The sequence below is a fragment of the Pipistrellus kuhlii genome, unplaced genomic scaffold, assembly GCF_014108245.1.
Source record: "Pipistrellus kuhlii isolate mPipKuh1 unplaced genomic scaffold, mPipKuh1.p scaffold_m20_p_3, whole genome shotgun sequence".
NCBI lineage: Eukaryota > Metazoa > Chordata > Mammalia > Chiroptera > Vespertilionidae > Pipistrellus > Pipistrellus kuhlii.
The window spans coordinates 70,816,279-70,837,299 of NW_023425529.1; positions in this window are offsets into that span (position 1 = coordinate 70,816,279).

Genomic DNA, 21,021 nt, shown 5'->3' on the forward strand with positions numbered 1-21,021 from the left:
CAACCCAGGAATTGAACTGTGACCTCCTGGTACATAAGTCAATGTTCAGCCATTGAGACACACTGGCCATATATTAAACCTATTTTAAAATTTACATAATTTGGGGATGAAATAAAGGAGTTTCACTTTCCTTCCATGTTTCTAGTAGTTATAAATTGGTTAAAGTATAATGCGTTTTACTGCTTTCCAAACATATTGCAGCCTTAATGCAAATTAATCTATCTCCTCAGAGAGTTTCAAATACTTTTCTTTTAAATCACTAAAATTCATCACATTTGTTTTATTTTCTCCTGTTATTAAGATAAGGAATCTGAGTTTTACAACAATAAAATAGTTTTTCAAAATCCTGTCATTGGCCATTGTTTCATAATTCATTTCCCTTATTCTCTCACTACTGAGAAACTATCTGAACCTGTAATCCTATCTAATAAAGAGGGAATCTGCTAATTGACCCTCACACCCTTGTAAAGATGGTGGTACCCACAGCCATAAGGAGGGAATATGCTTATTGACTATTACTCCTTCAAATATGGCGGCTCTCAGTCCCTTAAGCCCTGTCAGGGTGGCAGTTGTGTGGCAAGGCCTGCCTCCAGAGTTCCCCAGCTCCCTAATCTCCCCAGCTGCCCAGGGCCGGCCTGAGATGCAGCCAGCTCTGATTGTGGCTGCACAGTTTCCCAGGGTTGCCCGAGGCTCAGGTGACCATGGCTGGCCTAGGCTTGCACGACCAGCAATGGTATCAGCAGAGGTGTGCTGGGACATTGCCGTTCCCTGATCACCAAGTCACCTCCCAACCCTGAGTGCTCCTGGACTGTAAGAGGGGGCACCCCGGGCTGAGGGACACCCCCCCTCCAGTGCATAAATTTTCATGCACCAGGCCTCTAGTGGAAAATAGTTGTGAATGGACTTATACAGTTCCAGAATTTCAGTTGGCCACATATAAACTTTGTATCTATCTGATAAATAAATAAATGTTTCTGGAAAACATCATAAGGAAACATCTAGTCCTAACTGGTTTGGCTCAGTGGATAGAGCATCAGCCTGCGGACTGAAAGGTCCTGGGTTCGATTCTGGTTAGGGGCATGAACCTTGGTTGCAGGCACATCCCCAGTAGGGGTTAGTGTAGGAGGCAGCTGATCCATGTTTCTTTCTCATTGATGTTTCTAACTCTCTATCCCTCACCCTTCCTCTCTGTAAAAAAAAAAAAAAAATCAATAATGTTTTTATTTTATTTATTTATTTTTTTAAAGAAACATCTAATATGTGTTTGAAAGGTTGGAAATATTCAGTTTATCTCAATGTTGCATCATGGTGTTTCTCCCTAGCATTCTATTGCTGCTGAAACAAATTGTCACATACTTGGTGATTGAAACATACAAAAACATTATATTACAGTCCTGTAGGTAGGAAATTTAACACAGTCCTTATTGGGCTCATATAAGGTGTTGACAGAGATGCATTCCATTCTACATAGCCTCTAGATGAGAATGTGTTTCTTTGTATTTTCCAGATTCTAGAAGCTGACCACATTCCTCGGCTATAGTCCCTTTCCTCCATCTTCAGCAACACCACATCTCTAGCATTCTTCCACGGATATATGACCATGTGGTTCGCCTCCGCTGCCTCCCTCTTCCAATGATAATGACCCTTGTGATTACAGTATGTCCACTGGAATAATCCAGGATAGTCTCTCAACTTTATGGCCAATAGATTAGCAATCTTATTTGCATCTGCAATATTTGTTCCTCTGCCATGTAAACTGAACATGTCCACAGTTTGAAGAGATTAGGTCATGGTCATCTTTAGGAGCAACTATTTTCCTGTCTACTAAATCACACACACACACACACCCCCCAATTGTTTTTACCATATCCCATTTAAAATCATTGACTACACTATTTTAACCACATATTTACATCATGAAGAAGCCCTTATGAAGAATATATTGTCCATTGGGTTTCCAAATAAAGATCACCAAACCCCAGTCTTCTTGCAGTCTCCATGGTAAAGGCTGACCTGGTTAAAAAGTGTTTTCCCAGCCAGAATCCTGAGTGGGAGTAGCTCAGTGACATTGTTCTGGTGATTGAGCCTGCTGTGGGCTTCTAAAGACAAGTTTCCCTTTGCTTTCAAAAGGGTCAGACCTAGCTTCTCTCATACATTAATCTTTCTCTATCTGTTCCAGATAAGATTCCTAGAGATGGAAAGCCATGGGGCATACATGAGGAAAAGACCAAGAGAAGCACAATAGGGCAACCCTGAAATAGATGACCCAACAAACTAACGCCTATAGCTGCTTATCTCAAGACATTTGCTCATGTGAGAATATGCATCACTTATTTGTTCATGTGTCTATTAGTAATTTATTATGTTTTTTTGTAGCAAATGTAACCAAATAATTGCACATTACTGAAATAAAATTTGCCTTGAATCTGGACATAACGTTTCAACACTTTTTCTGAAAAACAACAACAAAAGACACACACGCTAAATATTATAATTACTTTTGATTATTTTTATTGTTTAAAAGAAACCCATTTTGGGGGACCACGTTGTACTATCTGTAGAATACCATGAAAGTAAACAAAGAAAGAATAACAGAAGACATCAAGAATTTGTTTTCTTTTGAAGAAACCAAGATGGCAGCATAGGGTAGACACCTGAATGCAGCCTACCACAACAAATTTGAATTTAGAACTGGAAAACAGGGGAGGCATTGCCCTGAAGCACCGGACAGCTAGTTGAGAGGAGGCTTTGCCAACTGGGAAGGAGAGAGAAGGCACGCTGAACCTCAGAAACTGTGAAGGTACGGAGAACTGTGTGCGCGAAAAGGTGTTGGCTTAATCCCGGATCACGGAGAGGAAGGGCCGAGAGTGCTGCTGGCTTACTCCCAGCGCGTGGAGAGGGTGGGCCGAGCCGAGTTCACTACTGGCTTACTCCACTATTGGCTTACTCCTGGCATGAAGAGGGCGGACAGCTAACGCGTGGCTGGCTTTCTTGTTTGAAAGGAAAACAGAATCAGCCTATTGCTCTGATAGATGGCCCCAGTCAGGGAGAGGTCAGACTGTCAGGCAGTGGGCAGAGATCTCTAGGAGGTGTGTGAAGCCAGAGGCCATACTGTGGGACTTGGGGAGGAGCCGACGGGGAAACAAAGCTTGTCCCCTCCACCCTGAGACTCTGGCCCATCCAAGCTGAGCACAGAAGCTCTCCCAGAGGCTGGCTTTCTCTATGGAGGGACTGGCCAGAATCCAAAGCTTGTCTGCGCCCTCACCAAAGAGGTGCATGAGCCTGCAACCAATCTGGTGAGACTCACCACGAACAGGACTTTTCTAAGGCAAGACTGATAGGGAACCAAAGATTGCCTGTGCCACCCCGAGACCCCACCCCAAGACCCCGCCCCATCCAAACAGAGTACAGAAGTCTTCCTAGCTGAGATACTGCTGATCCTCACAGCCAATTGGCTTGGAGATCAACACTTCCCAGTGATAAGCAAGGCTTAACAATAAGTCTGCACACATAGCCCACAAAGGGCTACACCAAGACTGTCCCAGGTAACTGGAAAGGCTGTTCTACTGGGCTCTACCAGAAAACCTAGTACACAAAACTATTCCTTCAAATCAGGAAAACAACTAAAATGCAGACAAGGCACAGGACACAAAGGAAGGAGATGGAGGAAAAGAAAAGAATGGACATTGAGTTCAAAACCACTGTTATAAGGCTTTTCAATAATATCCTAAAAAAAGGCCGATACAATAAATGAGACCTATGAGGATATGAAAAGGGATCAACTAGAAATAAAGAAAACATTGTCTGAAATAAAAAATATTACACAGAGTCCTAAAAACAGACTGAAAAATCACAAGAATTAAGACAAAGATTTAGAACACAAAGAGCCGGAGGACACACATTTGCAGAAGCAAGAACATAAGAGAATCCAGAAAGTTGAAGATAGTGTAAAAACCTCTGGGACAATTTCAAGTGAACCAACATCAGAATTATGGGGATCCCAGAAGAAGAGAGAGAGCAAAATATCTAAAGAATACTATAATAGAAGAAATAGTGACAGAAAACTTCCCCTACCTGGTGAAAGAATTAGACCTACAAGTCCAGGAAGTGCACAGAACCCCAAACAAAAAGAATCCAAAGAGGATCACACCAAGACACATTATAATTAAAATTCCAAGAGCAAAAGACAAAAAGAGAATATTAAAAGCAGCAAGAGAAAAGCAGGTAGTGACCTATAAAGGAGCACCCATACGATTGTCAGCTAATTTCTCAACAGAAACCATGCAGACCAGACAGGAATGGCAAGAAATATTCAAGATAATGAATAGCAAGAACCTACAGCCAAAAATAATCTACCAGAAAAGCTATCACTCAGAATTGAAGGCCAGATAAAGAGCTTCACAAATAAAAATAAAAAAAAAAACTAAAGGAGTTCATCACTGCCAAACCAGAATTATATGAATTGCTGTAGGGGGTTATTTAGGAAGAGGAAGAAGATAAAGATAAAAATTATGAACAACAAATACGTAACTATCAACAAGTGAAACTAAAAATCAAGGGAATTAAAAAAATCTGATGAACAATATTACTGAATCAGAGGTATGGAAGGGGAGTGGACTGACGATTCTCGGGGGAAAGGGCAGTGGGGGTGTGGGAAGAGACTGAACAAAAACTGTACCCGTATGAATGAGGACAATGGGCGATAGTGAAAATCCAGAGGGTGGGGTGGGAACCTGGTGGAGGGGCGCAATTGAGGGGGAGAAGAGGAATACATTTGTAATAATCTGAACAATAAAGATTTATTAAATTTTGGGGGAAAAGAATGTGTTTTCTTTTAAGTATTTAAGGAGTGTTTTACCATCAGTGAGTGCTACTACCCTTGAAATTTGCCTTTTCCTTGCTTGTTCTGTGGAAATTGATCTGACACTTTAAGCACAGATAGTTTTGCTTTGCCAGGTGGCAGGAAGCTTGTGTCCATAGCTGGTGCTGCAGAGGCTTCTTTGCAGGAGAAAAGCTCTTCCTCCCTGGCTCAGGTGAGCTCCCTTGGCTGGCTCATGCAACAGACTTGGCTGCACAGGCGCCGGGGACCTTTGTGTGGGCGGCATGTCCGTTTCTCGCGTCCAGCTCCGGGAGCACACACAGCTTCTCCATCACAGGCTCCTGCAGTGCCTCACGACCCCTCCAGTTCCTGCCATGCTCAGCATCTGGTGATTTCAGCAGCCAGCAGCTTCCCTCAGAGGCTCCCTCAGATAATTCCACGGCGGAATGTTTCCATGAGACACCTTTCCATGTGAACAGCTTTCTTCTGCACTGTAGAGAATTGATTTCCAGCAAGTTCCATCACTGCGTCATCCCAGGGACTTTGCCATTCAGTGAGAAATGGCCATGTTCTCTCCAACAAGGTGTAGCTTTCAGCTTTGGCAGGGTGGAGGGCAGGGCCTCTTACAGGAATGCTCTCTCTCAGCCTAGAGGTAGTGGCTGACCCCTTCTATCTGTTATTCTCATATTCTTTAGTGTTCTCCCAGTTTATCCATCATTAACCAAATCCCTACTATACTTTACAACGCTTTATAATAAACTTCCCCTGCTCAAAGGATTGTGTAGCTCTCTCTCCTGATCAGACCCTGACTGATTCATGTTCTTTAAAGCACTGTTTACCAAGTTTAAATGACATTTAAGAAGTAAGTGTAGCCCCAACTGGTTTGGCTCAGAGCATCAGCATTTGAACTGAAGGGCCCCGGGTTCAATTCCAGTCAAGAGCACATACCTAGGTTGCAGGCTCAGTTCATGTGCAGGAGGCAACTAATTGATGTCTCTCTCTGTCGTTGATGTTTCCTTCTCTCTCTATTTCTCCCCCTCCCTTCCACTCTCTAAAAATCAATGGGAAAATATCCTCAGATGAAGAATAACATCAACAAAAAATGTAATTGTATATTTTTTCTTAAAACAGCTCCTTTTAAAAGTGTTTCTCAGAGTCAGTCATGTAATGTGCTCTATGGTCCAACAATTAAAGAAATTCTCTTTCAATTAGAAAGTCATAGTGCCTGTGAGCATATTAAATTAGTGCAGAGATTTTGTGGTAAATATAATCTATTTTATTTAAGCTGCCAATTCCTAAATTTATCTGAGCTTAGAGACAGTACAAAAACAACCCTAGCAACTTGTTTGGGATGGGAAACAGATCTTGGAAAATGTTTTCTTAAAATATTAGTGTAATACACTACTCTATCAATAAAAACAAAACACAAAACTTTTCAAGAGCATGGAGAATGTATCTTCCTGAACTTTTACCCCATTTCTTAGACTCTTTTGCAAATATCATAACAAATTTGACACCAAGAAGGGTTCCCACTTTTACATAAATGCCTTATTGTTTATGCTGCATATAATCTGGCATAATTTTAAAGCCAATCTTTAAATTGCAGATAGCTGGGGAGAAAAGAGCTTTCAGTTCATGTCATCTCATTCTAATCTTCACAATGTGTGGTATTGGTCACTTAATTTGTTCTGACACTTGCTCTTGATCAAAACTAAATTCCTAACTGATGTCTGGTTAGCCTCCCTCTCATCCAAAGAGGATTTAAATAGAAGAGTTGCTGTCTAATAACATCTGTGGCTAGCCACTGCTGAGTGAGCCTGGCTGAAAAAAATCAACACTGGCTGCTGTAAGAAGGGAAAGTGACATGTGTAATGGTGATGTGATCATTATTTGTTTAGACTAAAACTGCAAAGATTGCCATTCTTATCCAAAGCCATACCAAAACACCCAATCTTACTGTTCCCTTCATATGTCTCTGCGAGGGAAGATTACATTAAACAATCAAGTTGATTCTTTAAAAAAAAAATAAAAAAAACAGGTATTTTTACAATTTTACTGATTAAAAAGAGAAGAAAAATACTGCAAGTTTTTTTGTTTTCTTCTGAGTGCTTGAGATGTTTTATTGGGGGGAAAATAGCCATGTTTATTTTTCTGTCCCTCAGCATGCACTAGTAATTATTATAAGACTTCTATAGGAATTTGTACATAATATAATGAAATGTTGGCAACTCCTAATAAAGTTCATGAGCATTCTGCCTTATGTTGCTTCTATAGCTCTGTGGACATAAGTAGATTCATAACATAGAGTGGGTTTCCAATAAATCAGATTACCACAAGTTTTAAAGCACCTAAGTTTAACATCAAATACTTAAAAAAAAATTTTTAATATATTTTATTGATTTTGTACAGAGAGGAAGGGAGAGAGATAGAGAGCTAGAAACATCGATGAGAGAGAGTCATCTATCAGCTGCCTCTTGCACACCCCCTACTGGGGATATGCCCGCAACCAAGGTACATGCCCTTGACCAGAATCGAACCTGGGACCCTTCAGTCCCCAAGCCGACGCTCTATCCATTGAGCCAAACCGGTCTTGGCCAAATACTTAAAATTTAATAAAATTACCTTTCTGATACCTTTCTATGTCTGAATTATTCCACTCTCATCATCTGTTGACACTCATGATTCTTAACTACACTGCAAGTATATGGCAAAAGTTCTGAATGCCTCACCCTGCTTCCCTCCAACAGCTCTTCACACAGCTATCTCTCTCTCTGTTGTGAGTACTGAAGCTAATTGCTTATAACTGTGACTTTCTCAGAAGAATTGCATGGAGCCACTTGGGCATTTATACCACCCACCCCCCATTTACTGACCTATAAAAAACGCAAAATCATGTCCCTTAGCCTCAATGTACTACAACTCTGTGGTGTAACTTATTTTTCAGAAAGGTCTCTATTGCTCTCTGTGTACATTCTTGCTCAAATTTTTCCCAGCCTCTGCCCTGCTTTCTTCATTCTTATAAGAATTTCCCTAAAGAGCACTCACTCAATAAATCACATTATCTGAATCTCTGTCTCAGTCACTCCATCTAGGGAAGTGACGTAAGGAGGAAGCTGACCCTAGGATGGGACTCTGGAGTTGAGCATGAAGTGGCCGGCTGGAATTAGGTCCCTGTCTTGGATAGTATTTGGGAAATGGATGGTGTCTCTGGTATTCTGTGAGTCTGCAATGTTTAAGGCTTTCACTTCCCGTGAATTTGGCTAAACTACAGTTGAAGTGAGGTACACTGGCATTACATATTTGGTATAATATCTCTGGCCTTTAAGAAGTATGGCTATTATACTAATAATATTAATTGGGAAATTAGATGGCTGTTGGTGAGCAACATTTGGTTCTCTGAAAAGAGAAAATAGCAGACTTGGGGAGATTAAACATCAATTCCAATAATTTAGATAAAAATGAGAAAGCAGAGGCTTCCTTAGCAACATTTGAAAAAAAAAAAACATACACACAATAACTTTCTGTAATGAGCAGGCTAATCATGTGGAGAATAGGGTATAGAGATTTATTTAAAGAGTAGCAAAATATAAAAGAATGTTGATTACTCATCTTGAAAACCTCACACATAAAACTTGGGGTCCAGTTATGAAATACATGGGATCCTGAGACTTGAGATGGGGACATTAAGTAGATGAACCAGAAAACCTTGAGAGTCCAGATCCCCAGAAATGTCTATGCCTAAGAAAGCAGCACATTGCTTTTGAAAAAGGATAACATAGCCCATTTGCTTCAGGACTATGGGAAACCCTCAAAAGTGGCAGGTGCTTTACTAAGCAATGTGTATCTCCTTCAAGATCTCCTCCTACAACCCCTTCTGCATAATAAATCAAATCACAACATAACCAACTGAAGTGCAAGGCATGCTAAGAGAGAAAAGTTTACATGACAAAGGTGCTGCTACACCTGCCTAGCTGTAGCTTGGAGAACTGGGAGAATAGAACTGGGAGCAGATCCTAAAAGAGGTGAATCAAGGGGGGCAGAACTTCAAAGTGAGAAAGAATAAGATTGTAAATATGAGTAAACTTATGACATAAAATTTAAAACTTGACTTAGGCCCAGCAGCCAATTCCAATATTCCAATATCTTGCTGAGATGGAGTTGGTACACTCAGAAACAGATTGCCCACATTAAGTAAAGAAGATGCCAGAACTGCCATAGTAGATTGTGGAGGAAAGTGGGCATGCCTGAAGTGGCATGCAAGAGTGGTTCTATTACAAAGACCATGCACTGAACCAGCTGTGTATTTCTTAGGAGGCCTGTGACTTGTCACTTGAAGACAAAAATAAACGCACTGTGGGAGGGCAGCAGCACTGATAAAATGATCAGTCATGACTCTCCTTTTTTTACTAGAATTATTGTTAGAAGATGCTGTTATGGGAATGAGGCCCTAGTAATAATGGGGACAGTTAAATCTCTGAGTAGCAGAGGCCAACTGCAAGCAAGGTGAGTATAACTGCCATGACAGGAGAGCAAGTTTAAAATGACAGCTTTTGGTGCACAATTGTGCATAATTATATATGGATGTACTTGTGAAGATGACTAAAAGAATATGATGGTTTAAGAGCAAGAGATAGAGGCAGCAAACAAGACTATAAATATAAATAAGCATAAAGTTTCATGCAAGAATGGGCCTTCCTCCCCCTGACTGCTAGCAACTCCTTCGCTCTGGCCAGAGCCGCCTCTCTTCCTTCCCACACTGCCCAGAGGCCCAGGGCTGCTAGGGCGGTGCAGTGCCCTACACCCGGCTGCTCTGAGCCCACATTTGCAAATTAAACTGCCATCTTTATTGAGTACATTTGCATACTCACTCCTGATTGGTTGGTGGGCATAGAGAAGGTACAGTCAATTTTCATCTTTCTCTTTTATTAGTGTTGATAGTAATTGTAATGAACATTATATTACTTATATTCATCCAAAGATTGTAAAGATAGTTATGTTAGGTTTAAAAACTAGTAATAATAATAAAATTATCTAGATTCTTCAATAGTCACAACATAATAATGACTTAAAAAACAATAAGAAAGTTTGAAACAACGGAATAATAGATAAATCAATAATAAGCAAATTAAAAATATTATTAACATTAGTTAAAGTTGAATTTAAGTATAAAATAATAAAAATATTATGCAATTGTCTAACAAAGCATAGAATAGACATTAATTTTTATGAATCAAATAAAATAAAAACAAATAAATAAGCAAAAATTACTAAAAGAATTCTTTATAACAATACAATTTTACTGAAACAATGTTTTCCAAATTGGAAAATATAGAAAAAATAAAACAAATAAAATCATATAAGAATTAAATAATAAAATAAAAATATTGAATCTATCTATCTAGCATTTACTATTAAGTAAATAAATAATATGCATTATTATTGTATAAGCATAGAATATTTATAATTATTAATCACAAAAATTTACAATTTAAAACTATTTTATACAATTCTATGCTATTTTATGAGCCAGTAAAATTAAAAATAAATCATAAAAACTTTTAACAACTTAAGTATGATGAAATTCATACCTATATAATCATTCTATCAGAAAACTGTATTTTGAAACTTAGAATAAGTGAACTCAAAAGTAAAAGCACAGCCTTAGTGACAATATTAGACAACACAGATTTAGGCTAATTCTTTATAAGGCTAATTCAGGAAAAATGAGATAATTTTTTTAAAATATAAGTTTTACAAACAAAGTCAATGTACAAATAATAGATTTAGGAAGAAAATATCTTTGATGCATAATAAAGACTGAGGGTGATAGCTTTACTCTATAGTATAGCTTTTTGGCAAAAAGCTATACAATAAGGGAAATAAAAGTAGGCAAAAAGCTATACAATAAGAGAAATAAAGAAAAATTTACAAAGAGTAAATACAAAAGGCCAATTGTAGTGGTCAAATGTCTAAGATGCCCTTCTGATTCCCGGATATCTATCCCTCCTTTTGAGAAGAGGTGTGGTTGTGATTTTTTTTTTAAACAATAAACTATGTCTAAGACAAAGATATGTTGTTCTCCTGTATGTAAGGTTCTTAAATAATTGGCTTCGAGTTAATTAAATGAAAGATTATCTTGGCAGGATCAGGCCTAATTACATAGCCTAAGAGCATATAAGCCTTCCCTGAAGTTAGAGACTTCAGGAGGTAGAGTCTGATTTTCTCCATTGCTGGGTGTATTTTGAGGATGGAAGCCACCATGAATTATACAGACATGAAATAAATTCTGCCAACAACCAGAGGATACTTACCACAGATCCTTCCTAAGTCAAGCCTGCAGATGGAATTGCAGCCCAGCCAAAACCTTGATTTCAGCCTTATGAGACCCTAAAGCAGAGTACTCTTCTAAGCCATGCCTGAACTTCTGACCTACAGAATCTGTGAGATGGGCATCGTTTTCAGCTGCAGAGTCTGTGGTGATTTGTTATGCTGCAGTAGAAAAGAAATACATGAACACACAAAAAGAGGCTCCAAATAGATAGTGAGGAAAATAGAAATTGAAAAGAAATGAGTTCTTTTTATTGCACTTATTTTAAAATGCAACTAAAAATTCTTTGAAATTTCTTCCAACCAAAGGTGAAGTCTAATTCTCCATGAATACAAACTGGCCTCAGTGGCTGACGTTTAATGAATATAATGAGGTGGAAGTGATGCTAAATGACTCTCCCGGAGTGCCGAGTTTTCTCTCTTTGAATGCTTGCCCTTGGAATTCAGCCACCATACTATGAGGAAGCCAAACAGCCCTTGGAAAAGCTACATATATGTATTCTGGCCACTGCCCCGGCTGCACTCTCAGCCAACAAACACCAACAACGTGACAGCTTGTAAGTGAGCATGGCTTTGGATGAGTCCAGGCAGCAGCCTTTGAACAAGAGCAAACAAAGCTGAAGGAGGAGAGACAAGCAATCCCTATCAAGTCCGAGCCATGCTGCATATTTTCACGGCAACTGTCATTATTTAAAGCTGCTAACTCTCTAACGTTTGTTGCAGGGCAGGAGATAACAGACCATGTTTGTATTCATCTGACAGGCAAATAAATGTTTCAGAGAACAGTAACATCTCTAGCTGGCTGAGATGTAGGGGAAAAGCAAACGGTGAAGCAATAAGCAGGATTGTAATAAACTAATCTGGGTGCCAGCACCCAAACCCTGATTCCCACAGGGCTAGTAGCTGCCTTCAACCACTATCAAAAGAAATTTCAAATGGCTTCAAGTTCTCCAGATGCTGAGCAGCTGGTTTTCTCAGACAAGTGTAAGCATCCCATAATAATATCTCCCTTACCTATCAAGAACTAGGGTATTTATTCCTCCCCTGACCAGGTTGTAACAATGAAGTAAGTCCCTGTCTTAGAACATTTATATCGTGTATTAAGCAAGCTGCTCTATCCTTGGCAGGAGTCTCTAGCAGTGATATTAAGGACTGAGGATCTGTGACTTCTCTTCTTGCTGAACTCTGCTTTAAATTTTTCCTAAGTGGTCCTATGTAAGATTACAGAAAATGTCCTGAAAGCTACAGCAAGACTGGTAACAAACACAAATGGACCTACCTACCTAGTATGTGGCTAGGTACCGACAGTAAAAGCCTCACCTTGAAGCATATTTACTCAGACATTGCTGGTGATTAAGTGTCTGTGTTTTGTTTTGCAAAATAATTTTTAATTGGCTTGAGAGAGAGAGAAGCATCAATTTGCTGTTCCACTTATTTATGAATTTATTGGTTGCTTCTTGTATGTGCCTTGACCAAGGATTGAACCCACAACCTTGGTATATCAGGGATAATTCTCTAACTAACTGAGCTACGTGGACAAGGTGCTGGTGACTGTTTATTACAGAATGTTCAATAGTGAATAGGACATAATCAAACATGATGAAGAAGGATTAAAACAATGTCAATATCTATTAATAGAGGAATAGTTAAATACAGCCTATATAATAAAAGTGTCCGATCATCTGGTTGGCCATCAACCAATCAAAGCATAATATGCTAATGACATGCTATGGCTGCTCAATCTCTATAATGTGCACTGGCCACCAGGGAACAGACGCTTTGACTGGTAGGTTTGCTTATTGCTGGGGTCCAGCCAATCAGTTTAATGAGCGAGATGGGCTGGACACATCCTGGAGCCCTTCCACAGTCCCTCCCCAGCTGGCCAACTTCCTGTGTCCTTCCTCAGCTCTGATCCTGCATTGGTGGGGTCCCTTGGCTTGGCCTGAGCCCTCTCACAATTCGGGCTGAGGGACCTCACAGCACCCCTCTTCCCCCAAGTACATGAATTTCATGCAAAGGGCCTCTAGCTATTGTAACCAATTATGTAGAAAATAAGACCTCCCGGAAATTTTCATGTTTGTAAACTATAAGTATACATATATAACATGATTTTGATAAAAATGCAAACTATGAAGGACTCCTTCCTAGGTTATTTATATGGACAGTGTAGGTGCAGAGAAAAAGAAAATGAAAGCTGATTGTTCTTTTTTTTTTAAAGTATATTTTATTAATTTTTTACAGAGAGGGATAGAGAGTTAGAAACATCAATGAGAGAGAATCATCGATCAGCTGCCTCTTGCACACCCCCTACTGGGGATGTGCCCTAAACCAAGGTACATGCCCTTGACTGGAATCGAATCTGGGACCTTTCAGTCCGCAGGCTGACACTTTATCCACTGAGCCAAACTGGTTTCAGTAATTCTTTTTTTTTTTTTTTAATAAATCTTTATTGTTCATATTATTACAAATGTTCCTCTTTTTTTCCCTGTCCATTGCTCTCCTCCACCAGGTTCCCACCCCACCCTCTGCCCTTTCCCCACCCCCCATTGTCCTCATCCATAGGTGCTCAGTTTATGTTTAGTCTCTTCCCCCACCCCCAACTCCCCTTTTCCCTGAGAATCGTCAGTCCACTCCCCTTCCATACCTCTGATTCTATTATATTCATCAGTTAATATTGTTCATCAGATTTTTTAATTCCCTTGATTTTTAGATTCACTTGTTGATAGTTACGTATTTGTTGTTCATAATTTTTATCTTTATTTCTTCCTCTTCCTCGGCAATTCTTAAAAAACAAAAAGGCATGGGAGTCAATGTGAACCAACCTAAATGGGTCTGAGTTCTTTTAGAATGGCCAGGGTTTATTACCTGGAGGATATAAGTAAAATCATTTTAGGCTTTCCTTTTAGCTACTTCATTATTCAACAGATCATGATAGAAATAATCACATTTACCCTATCTTATCTTTTTTTCTGACAAATAGTTTCCATTTTTGGTACTCAAACCAATCAGTACAATAAAACACTGACAAAACGCATATTCCCTTCAAAGTCAAGAGTCTGCATTATAACTGTTGCTACTCCAAAGAAAAGCAATGTCAAACAGTTGTCTGATTACTTCAGAGTTTCAAGCCTGTGGGAAGCTGCTGGAAAGACAAAGAAATATATTTTTATCAGTTTCCTTACCTCTTTCTTTACATCCAAAGCACGAGTAGAATAAATAAATCTAGTTTTAATGGTGAACATAAGAGAACAAATGGTGGGATAGCTAAGTGGTGAAAAGTAGGACTCTTGAAGCCCATGCTGGATTCCCAACTCTGTCCTACCATTTATTAGCTCTGTCCATTAGGTCATTCTCTGCAGAACAGAAGTAATAATAATACCTATTTTATATATTGTAATGAGGATTTAATGTGTTAATGCCTTTAATGTTCTTAGAAATGAACCTGGCATGCTGTCAGAGCTCAATAGATGTCAGCTGATATTATTGTAATTTTTATTCTTATCAAGTATGCTACCTAGTTTCTAAAGCAGAAAATTACTGGTTCCTGTTATTTTCTGAATCACTAAGATGCTTTACTCCACCAATAATGTCACTGTAGCAAAGCATTTTCGATGTCTTCCCATATCCCCTGGGCATTACTACTTACAAGTAAGTACTCCAGCACGCTCCTCGTGGCTTTTTCCAAATAAAGCTTTTAAGAACTGGGGAACTAACAAACTCCCATTCCCACTCCGCCCCCCACCCAGCCCTGGGGAGGCTATTGACCAGTGATTGCACAGTAGTTAGTGTCTAAATTCCTTTCCCATCAGGGAAGTAATTCTGGGATGTGTGTTTTATACCTTTACCAGAGTTTCCCTGCTGTTGTTAAGATCTAGTCACATATGGTTTATTGGCAGTCATCCCTTCAATGTCCCATGGTCTCACTGCCACTGAGAGGGCAATGGAGTCCTTGTTTCAGGGTGCACTTCTGAAAGAACCAAAACTGAGACAGAAACAGAATAACATACACTGAACTTTTGAAATATGAAGAAACATATCCAGCAATCCCTTAATTGATAAGTAACATTATCCTTGGTTTATGATCTGCTAAAAATACAACTAAAAAATAATAATTAGATGAGTAATAGTTCAGAGCACAGAGTCAGACTTTTCCAATTCTCACTCCATCTTAGCAATGCCATTTAACCTGTCCTCGTCTTTAAAATGAATATGACAGTCTTTCAAACCAAATACAGTTATTATGAAGGGAAATTTGAATAATATGCAAAAACACTTAGAACATGATCACTATTGTCATTAACAAAACTGAGTTGATATGTAGAAGCTACTAGACTGCCATATTAGAAAGTACAATTTTGATCTACCTGTCTCTGCCTCTGCATCTATCTCTAAATCTAATGTTTCTGATGCAACCTTGAGTCCTAGAAGGCAAATGACCTGTCTGCTGACCTCTGTCCCCCTGCCTACACCTGCCTCTATAGCCCGCTACAATCACTCATAATAATAACTAATTCAGCTCCATCTCTCAATTCATAATTCCCTATATAACCATTTCCCTGGTTTTCAAACCAACACTAAAATGTGGTTCAGAATTGGGCTTGGATAAATTTCCAAATTACTGCTCATTATAGATTAAATGTGAAAAACTAAGAATGTCTAAATCCCAAATCTGAATATCTATCATGTGTTTTCATGGTCATTAAATAAGTTCCCAACAAAATTATTTTTCCTGTCCTGGCCAGTTGGCTCAGTTGGTTAGAGTGTCACCTGATAAGGGTTTGATCTCTGGTCAAGGCACATACAAGAAGCAACCAACAAAAGCATAAATAAGTGGAACAAACTGATTTTTTTTTCTCTCCATTTCTCTCTCTCTAAAAATCAATCAATCAATAAAAAATGATTCTCCCCTAAATGGAATTTCCTTCTCATTTGAATTTGAGAAGACATCTGATGTTAGAAATTTTAAGCTTTATTAACTTAAAAATTGGGCTAATTAATAGGTCATGATTGCCTGCCCAACATATGTTATCTTCTGTAGATAATTCTATGGACTTTGGGTAGCCTTAAAGCTAACTCCTTTTCTGCTATGGTCTTTGCAATTCTGGTATTCATCTTCATGTTCAAGTATTAACCCACGCTCTCTCAGTATCAAACCATCAATTTTCACCTGGTTTCCCACTATCCTAATTGAGAATGGTCTTTCTAAATTTCTGTCCTCTAAGTCCTTTCAAATTTGTCTTCTACCTCAAGTTCCTTCCACTAATCCTAATGTCTATACTTATGAAATGTAATTGCCTTTTCCTTGATTTTCTGCAGGGAGAATAAGCTTCATCTAAAGCAATAAATACAAAATGTATAATTGTTGCCTGATTTAAAGGAAATGTCATGAATCACAGAAAAATGAGCAAGGTTGGTGGTTGGTATACATTTATAAATAAAAGATTATATCATTGAAGTTATTTGAAGATTGTAAAAAGATAAATTATTTGTTAGTCTGCTGTGAATTGCTCAAGGTCAGAAGCCATGTCTCAATCATCTTTAGCTTGTAAGCCCTATTGTGTGGTCCAGTAAAAGAGCTCAATTTACCAGCCAGTGTGGCTCAGTGGTTGAGCATCGGCCTATGAACCAGGAGGTTACAGTTTGATTTCTGGTCAGGGCACATGTCTGGGTTGCAAACTCAATCCTCAGTAGGAAGCATGCAAGAGGCAGCTGATTAATAATTCTTTCTCATCATTAATGTTTCTATCCCCCTCTCCCTCTCCCTTTCTCTCTCTAAAATAACACAAATTTTATTTTATTTTTTTTTCTAAAATATATTTTATTGATTTTGTACAGAGAGGAAGGGAGAGAGATAGAGAGTTAGAAACATTGATGAGAGAGAGTCATCGATTAGCTGCCTCTTGCACACCTCCTATTGGGGATATGCCCGCAACCAGGGTATATGCCCTTGATCGGAATCGAACCCGGGACCTTTCAGTCCCCAAGCCGACGCTCTATCCATTGAGCCAAACTGGTCCCAGCTAAAATAAAACAAATTTTAAAAGAGAGAGAGAGCACAATATATGTTGTCTCTGTTGCTGGCTGAGTAAATTTATGAAATGTCAAAATGGGAAGACTCAAGGAAATGCATGTTAAGTGAGTGATATTTGAGATTTGTTCAAAAATGTAAGGTGGACCATATAACTTTATGATCAGAAGAAATTGTATTTTATCTGACTAGCAAAATGGAGAACAAAAAGAGTAGTTAGACTACTACTGTTATCCCAAAAGGAAAAGATAATGTCCTCTCCTATGCCAATAGACACACACCTAGAAAAAAAATCCCACTGAGAATAAACTTTGATTTAAAAGGAGAGAAAAATAAGGCATTAGTTGAAATAGGTAATAATAAGGCAGTTTTTAAGGGCTTAATTATCCACACTCCCAGAGGAGGGTATGATGATATTGTGGAGGAAGAACTCATAAAACTTAGCAGCAGGGGTTCATCTTTTAAGGTATTAAGTAGGTAATTAATCTTCACTGCAAGAGGCAATTAAGTCTCCCTCAGTCAGGTAAGGAGTTTTAGGCTCACAGATAGAGCAAAACTTTAAACCAAAGCAAAATGGAAAAGGCAGGAGAAAAAAATTAAATGTCAGCCATGGGTACTTTTCTTATGAAAGATACACGAATCTTCATATTATTTCTCTATCAATCTATATTGTTTTGGACAACTCTAGGTTGTGCTTATGATACAATTTTATTTGTTAAAGCAGTATTGTTTTTCAGCAGTTACAGTAGATATGTTACTATAGATGCCAAAAAAAAAAAAAATGTGTCTTTGAACATTCTAGATGTTATAGAAATGTAAACACACAACAATGAGTAAAAATAGAGGGCGGGGAAGCATGACAAGCAGTATTCTTTCAACATATCAATAAAAAAACATAGGTGTTAAAAAAATTTATCAAAATAAAATAAGAATAATTTTGTCCTAAATAAAATATTAAACAAATGCAACCCACAAACAGATGGCTAAGAGACATAAAAAATATTTAACATCAATAATCATCAAATAGATGCAATTTAAAATTACGATGAGGTATCACCTCACTCCTACCAGAATGACTAACATCAATGAATCAACAAACAAGTGCTGGTGAGGATGTGGATAAAAAAGAAGCCTAGTACACTGTTCGTGGGAATGAATACTTGGTATAGCCACTATGGCAAACAGTATGGAGTTTCCTCAAAACATTAAAAAATGAAACTCCCATTTGACCCAACCAGAAAGACAATAGAGGGTGAATATCCTACCTAATAAAAGAGAAACATGCAAATTGACCATACCTTTGCTATGCCCACCAGCCACACCCATCAGCCAATCAGGATGAGCATGCAAATTAACCCAACCAATATGGTGGTTAATTTGCATATCCAGACCAGAGCAAAGATTGAAGACAGCATAGAAAGAAGCCAAGCTTTTCAGAAGGGAGCCAAGCTTGAGAGAAGCAAATAAGTGGGGTGGGGGAGAAGGGAGGGAAGCAGGCAGGGCTGCAACCTCAGCAGGAAGCCCTATTGCAATGGGCCACTAGTTGTTTATAAGTCCTAATAAGCAAAAGAAGAAGAGAGGAAAAAAGTATGAGTGAATCTTGCTTATTCCAGGCAGAAAAACAACAATAAAAAAGAATATATGCACCCCTATGTTCATGGCACTATTATATACTAATGTTAAGATTTGGAAACAGCCAGAGTGCCCATCAGTATGAACAGATAAAAAAGTTATGGATCATTTGCATATACAACTGTACAAAGGAAGGTTATCTTACCATTTGAGAAGGCATGTAGGGACATGGAGACTATTATGCTAAGCATAATAAGCCAGATAGATAAATTGTCACATTATCTCACTTATATGTAGATTCTAATGAACAACATAAACTATGAATGAAATAGATCCAGTGACATGGAGGCATGGAGCAGAATGACAAATCTCAGAGGGAAGAGAGGATGGGACAGGAAGAGATTAACCAAAGAATTTATAAGCATATATACATTGCCCATGGACACAGATAATAATTCAATGAAGGCTGGGCTGGGGCAGGAGCCAGGTGGAGGGAGGCAGTGGTGAAAAAATAAGGAGACAACTGTAATACTCTCAGTAATAAAGAAAAAAAGATCAACAAATCAAATTTAGGAAGTACTAGTATTTTGACTGATTTGTTAGTTTAGGAGTGAAAAGGATAACATATGCTTCGTTAATTTACTAGGGCTGCCAAAACAGTGAATGAGGAAAAGAAATGAGATAAACATTCCAAGCAGAGGGAGCGCCATGTGAAAAAGCTCTAAGGAAAGATTGAATGTAGTTAATTCATGAAACTGATAACAAACAAACGAAAAGGTAAAGTGGCTAAGGTCTACTCTACACAATTGAGAAAATCACAAGAAGACATCAAAAGGTTGGGCGCAGATCCTTCAGGATCTAGCTTATGTTAAGGAGCTTGAATTTTACTATAAATGCAATAGGGAGACATTAAAATAACTTAAGTCTAGAAAGACTTTTCTGAACTACATTTTCATAGGTCAACTAATTTTTTGATAATTGATTGGAAAAGTGTAATGTTGGAGAGCAGTAGAGGGTAATAATGATAGTACAGATGAGGACTGATGGTTGCCTGGAAAAGGGTGACAAACAAGGGAGGTACAGAGAAACTTAACTTTCTTATACATTCAATGGGAAAGCATCTCAAAGAGAGAAATCAAAGATCATTTCCAGGTTCTTGGCTTTGACAAACTAATGTTGTCATGCAAAAGACTAGAAAAGAAACAGTTTTACAGGATAACATCAAGACCTATATTACTCATCAGAGCAGGTACTATTAGCTTTCTCTAATATTCTGTTCTTTCCTTCTTTCTTACTAGTAGAACTAGTTGAGATTTAGTTGAACATGTAGTTGCCAAGAATAAAGACTATATTTCCTTATTGGGAGGAAAACAGACTATGTTCTGAACAATGGAATATAGAAGAAGTGCATATAACATCCAAAAGTATGCTTAAAGGCAAGCAAATTTTTCTTTCACATTTCTCAATCCTTCTGGGTAAAATGTGAGGATGCTTATAAGAACTAGAATAGCATATTAGTCCATTTATTGAGAATGGTGGAGCCAATATATATATAAAACACCTGAGTTACTGAGAATTCATTTTTAATATGGATGAGATAGAAATAAATATTATTTTAAAACCACAGGTATACAGGTAGATATACAAGTCAGGAACTCAGAGAAAGATATGTGAATTAGAAATCATTTGCTTAAAAAATGATTTCTAGCCCTGTTCGGTTTGGCTCAGTGGAGAGTGTCAGCCTGTGGACTCAGGGTCCTGGGTTTGATTCCGGACAAAGGCATGCTTGCGGGCACATCCCCAGTAGGAGGTGTACAGGAGGCAGCTGATTGATGTTTCTCTCTCATCGATGTCTCTAACTCTCTATCCCTCTCCCTTCCTCTCTGTAAAAAAATAATAAAATATATTAAACGTTGCTCAGCAAACAATTTTGGATCATTTACAAGAAATGGGAAATATTTTAAAGGGAAGAAAATGAGTGCCACATCAACTGAGCAAAGTAAAATGTTGCTTCATAGGCACAAAAATATTTTTTATATCAAATTGTGACTGGTTATGAAAAGTGGATTTATCGCTCCCTCTGCTTGGAATGTTTATCTCATTTCTTTTCCTCATTCACTGTTTTGGCAGCCCTAGTAAATTAACGAAGCATATGTTATCCTTTTCATTTTAAAAATTCCTAATGCACAAAATCATGGGTTGATTCAGGCCAACCATCAACATCGACTGCAAGGCCAAATTGTTTCAGAAAGAAGACAATGCTCTGTGTTTGGTG